Source organism: Belonocnema kinseyi, chromosome 1 (genome assembly GCF_010883055.1).
Source record: "Belonocnema kinseyi isolate 2016_QV_RU_SX_M_011 chromosome 1, B_treatae_v1, whole genome shotgun sequence".
In the NCBI taxonomy this organism is placed as follows: Eukaryota; Metazoa; Arthropoda; class Insecta; order Hymenoptera; family Cynipidae; genus Belonocnema; species Belonocnema kinseyi.
Window position 1 is genome coordinate 90,642,647 of NC_046657.1, and position 5,554 is coordinate 90,648,200.

Consider the following 5,554-nt stretch of genomic DNA (forward strand, 5'->3'; position numbering starts at 1 on the left):
TGTAAACTGACATTAATTATCACCCATCACTTACGGTTTATCGGATATTCATTGATAATTATAATAATAACGATCATTTATTTTTTAAACGGTCCAGTGGAATGTCCCCGGAATGTTCCACTTAGGGAACGTTCCCGGAATGTTCCGTGCTATCAGGGTTCATTCGGAAAATATTTCAGTTTCCTTTGAACACCCAAATATAATATTTAATCAGTAGAATGAATTTTTTACAGAAAATTATGACTTTTTAACCAAATTTTTGAATATTCAAACAAGCAGTTGCATTTTTATCCGGAAAAGATGTAAATTCTTCTAAAACAGGTGAATTTTAAAATAAAAATAAAACTTTCAAAAAAAGAGATGAATTTTTAAGCAAAGTTACATTTTTATTCAAGAAAAATGAAATTTCTTCTGAAACAGATGAATTAAAAAAAAACTTTAAAAAACAGTTGAATTTGCATATAAAGTAGATTCCAGTTTACTTTGTAACACCAAAATAAGAACTATAAACAATTTGCAAATAAAATGAATATCTTTTTTAAAAAATTATTAAATTTTTAACCAAATAATAAAATTTATTAGTATAAGAATAATCTCCAGAAGAAAGTTGCTGCGAATTTTTAAAATTCTAAACTGAAAATATTGCATTTTTTGTCCATTTAAAAAAATTGTAATCTGTTAAATTTTTAACGCTTTTAATTACGAATTATACAAATTCTAAACTCTTCTAATAAAATTGCCCGGTTTTCAAAATTTAATTTAAAAGTTTACAAATTGAAATTGGAACGCTTTTGATAAGAAATAATACCATTTGGTAAATGTTTATTTTAACGGTTTTCCGCAAGAGTCGCTACGAACGATGCCAACTACCTAAATCTGAATCTACGCGTCCAAATTTTCCAAAGGCAGCATGGGAGTGGGGTCTCCTTATTCTACTTCGTAACGGTTTCGGCCTCGCGACACAGTGGTTAAAACCCCCAAAAGCTGGCCATTATTAATTAATGTCATCGTTTTGCGAATATTTTCTTACTTGGGGGTTTTTGGAGTCGTTGATTATTAATCTGATATTCGCTTTTGAAAAAACAAAATGGCGGGGGATTTTTATGAATCTTGATTTCTTTACAACAAAATTGATTCCTTAAAGGATTTTGGGGTCGTGGATTTAGATAACAGGAAATAAATCAACAAAGGATTTTAGTATACTAGTAGTCTTGCGCGCCTGTTTATCTTTTTATGAAAAAGAATAAATGAAAAGCCTATCTTTTCTATGTTATACATATTTAATGAATGTTACAAATTATTAGTATAAAATAATACAAGACATCAAGGAATGAGTTCTGCATTTGAAACTGTAATTAATCTTTTATAATAGGATTTCAACGAATTCTTTATTCTTAGGTAGAAAATCAACTATTTTATTCCAAATGAGCTTTTTTTATTAAAGATTAATTTACATCTAATATTGATGAATAGCATTTACTACGATTTTGTAGCTCACGTTGATGATAATCATATTCTTTAAATAATGAACTTTGCATTTTTACACCACAATTTTGATAAATCAATTCAGTAAAATTTTTCAACCCGCATTGTAATAATTAACAATGACCTTATATGTTGAAAAACACATGTAATAAGCTTGTTGCCACTTGGTAAACTCTTCCCTAAAAATCTTGGTTAAGTCTCCCCAACATAAGTTCATGCATTCAATCTCATACAATTTTTGGTAATAACTGTTTCATTATTCCGATTTATACCAAATAATTACACTACTTTGTAACTATTTGAAAAATTTGAAAAATTTGAAAAATTATCATGTGGGGTGAAGGTGTTGTAAAAAATTTGGTTGATGGTGGTAAATGGAGGGTCAAGGTGTTATAACTGTTTTACAGAAAAATAGTCTTTTGACTGAAAAGTTTAAGAAGTGGGACAAATTTTTTATTTCCTAACTGGCAATTGTTTATTTGTTTAAAATTCGTCTTTCTCGTTGAAAAATTCATAATTTTAGTTAAAAATTCATCTCTTTGGTTAAATTTTTTTTTTTAAGTTGCTTTTTTTAAGTACTTTTGTTCGGAAATAAATTAATTGTCTGTGTAAAAAAGTAAGTTTTGGTTTAAATTCGAATTTCTTATAGAAAGTTAATCTTACTGATTGAAAATTCGTTTCCTCATTTTACAAAGCATTTCTTGGCAGCGTCTGCATTCGTTGAAATATCAAATATTACATTTTCTATCTAAAATTCATATTTGTAGGTTAAAAAGTCAACTACTTTGTTGAAAATTTACATGCTGGTTCGAAAATTCAACTCTGGTTAAAAATTTAAATATTTTGTTGAAAATCTTTTCTTTTTATTTTAAAATATCCACCACTACGTTTTCATTGAGAATTTTTTTTTTAAGCAATTCGTTTTGGTTCAAGATTAATCTTTTTTGTTTGAAAACTTGGCCATTCAGTTCAAAATTTATATTTGTAGGTTGAAAATTTAACTATTTGATTAAAAGTTAAACTATTCGGTGTCAAATGCAAATCTTTCATTAAAAAGCCAAATTTTTAACAAAACCGTTTACACTGAAAATGAAAAAGTTTAATTTTCAGTTTTAAAAAATTAACGAATTTGCAATCAAATAGTTACTTTTTCATCCAAAAATATAACATTTTAACAAAATGGTTCAACTTTTAAATAAGTAGATAAATTTTCAACCAAAAACTAAAAAATATGGTTATTCTAAAACAACAACAGCTCAATTGAATAATAAAATCCATTTCAAGAAAATTTTTCACCAGAGATACATTTTTAACTAAAATAATGAATCTTCTACAAAAAAAAAATTTGTAAAAGGTCATTCAACCTTAAAACAATTAGAGAAATGTTCAACAAAAAAGGTTAATTCTCAACCAAAGAAAGAAAGAATTTTCAACTAAAATGATGAATCTTCAACCCAAAAAAGATCCATTTTTACTCATTTAGTTTAAGATTTAACCAAGTAGTCGAATGCAAACAAAAAATACAAATTTTAAACAAAATAATTGATTCCTCAACAAAGGAGCTTTAACAAAAGATAATTCACAACTACCAAATTACAGTTGTAGATGTATATATGCATATATTATCGAGCGTAAAGCTCTAGAACGAACAAAGAAAAAAGAAAAATATCGACAAAATTGTTGAGATTTCCACCCAAAAAAGCAAGTTTTAAAAAGCAGTTGAATTTTCAACTTAAAGGGATACATTTTCATTGTGTTCATGTTCAGTAAGAAAATCAATTTTCTACCCAAAGAGATGAGTTTTTAACCAAGCAACAATTTTAGTCAAGACATAAAAAATGCATCTAAATTGTTGAACATTTTCAATAAAAAAATTTTTTAAAAACTGTTCCCTTATAGTTTAAAAATCAAGTAATTGGTTCAAAATTCGTCTTTTTTGTAAAACATTAATCTTATTGGTTAAAAATTAATCTTTTGAACATAGAACTTTTTTATAACGAAAAAATAGTTTTCTTAAAATTTAATCTAAAAACAACAAAATGTCCTTTCTGATCGATTCAAAGACTTGAACTGCAGAATCTGCCTAATGGTAAATGGATTCGATCTCCTTTGAAATAATTTTTATAATACTTTTTTTTTTGTTGAAAATTCATTTTTTTAACAGAAAATTATACTATGACATTTTTGGTGAAAAAGTAATTTTTAAAATTAAAGTTTAATCTTTTTAGTTAGAAATCTAACTAATTGTTAAAAAATTTATGGATTTTGTTAAAAATTTGTCTTTTTTAGCATAAAATTAATCTTCTTGTTTGAAAATTCTTCTTGCTAATTTAGGATTCAACCATTTTTCTGGCAATTCTTTTTTTTTCAACTTTAATTTATTGAAGTGAGAATTTAACTTTCCATTTTTGGTTAAAAACGTATTGCTATTTTTATTTGCAATCTGTTTTGGTAGAGAACTCAGCTTTTTTTTTTAATTACACTTCTTTAAGTTGAAAATTATTTTTTTAACTAAAAACTGAACTATTTAATTTTTCGTTGAATACCAAGTTCATAATTGAGGCTTCATCTGTTTCGGTTCAAAACAAACCTTTTTGATTGGAAATTCAACTATTTTCTTCAAATTTCTTTTTTTTTTATTAATTTCTATAATGATAAAATCTACTTATATTACTTTTGGTTAAAAAATGATATTTTTTTAGATAAAATTAATATATTTGTTTGAAACTTTCTAGATTTTGCAGAAAATTCGTAATTTTTTCTAGAAACGTAATATTATTGGTTGGAAATTAATTTTTTCATTAGAGATTGAGTTATTTAAAAAAATTCCTTTACAGTTTGTCAAAAACAAATTTCTTTAAAAAGAAATTTCGATTCTACTATTTTTGGTTGAAAATTGACCTTTTGTACTTAATAATTAAATTTTTTAAATTTTTATGTTTTGGTAGAAAATTAATCCTTTGGGTTTAAAATCGACCTTTTTTCGTTAAAGATTGAACTATTTGGAAACAAATTTATCTGTTTTGATGCAGTATTTAGAAATTCAGAATTTTGTTGAAAATTCGTTATTTTTGGTAGAAAAATAAACTTCTTAATTGAAATTTCATCTTTGTTTCGAGGATTCTATTATTACATGAAAACTTCGTTTTTTGGTGAAAAACTAATTTCTTTAAGAGAAAAGTCGATTATACCATTTTTTATAGAAAAATGATATTAAAAAAAAATTAATCTTTTTTTGTTAAAAATATAATTTTTTTTTAACCGTCTTTTTAAACAGGAAAATTAATCTTCGCGGTTGAAAATTCATCTTCTTCATTGAGGGTTCAATTATTATTTTTTTGGAAATTCCTTGATAGTTAGTCAAAAATTAATTTATGTAAAATAAAATTGGATTATATCATTTTTGGTAGAGAATTGATATTTGAAATTAAAAATTTATCTTTTTTAGTTTAAAATTCAACCCTTTTGTTTGAAAATGCACATATTTCGATGAAAATTCGTTATTGCTGTAGGAAATTAGTCTTCTCGTTTGAAAATTCATCTTTGTGATTAAGAAAAAAACTATTGAGTTGCACATTTCGTTTTTTTTTGTTAAAAATTAAATCCTTTAACTAAAAATTTAACTCTCCCACTTTTGGTAAAAAATTGAAATTTTGAATTACAAATTGATATTTTTGTGTTGAAAAATCGATTATTGGTTTTAAACATCGTCTTTTTTATATAAAATTAATCTTCTTGGTTGAAAATTCATCTGTTTGTTTGAAACTTCAACTATGTATTAATGTCTTTAAGGAAAATTTTCATTATACCATTTTTGGTTAAAAACTAATCGTCTTTTGTAGAGAATTAATTTTATGGGTAAAAAATTAATCTTTTTTATATTATTTTTAACATAGATGTACAAACAGATCACAAACAGATCATCTGAAAAATAACAAAAAAGGAATAAAATAATAAAAAAATTTAATATACGAGGGTAGTTCAATAAGTCCTTAGAATGACCAACAGATGGCCCGCGAATCGCTCCAAATCATCTGTTTTCAGTCAGCACCACTCCCGACTAGATATA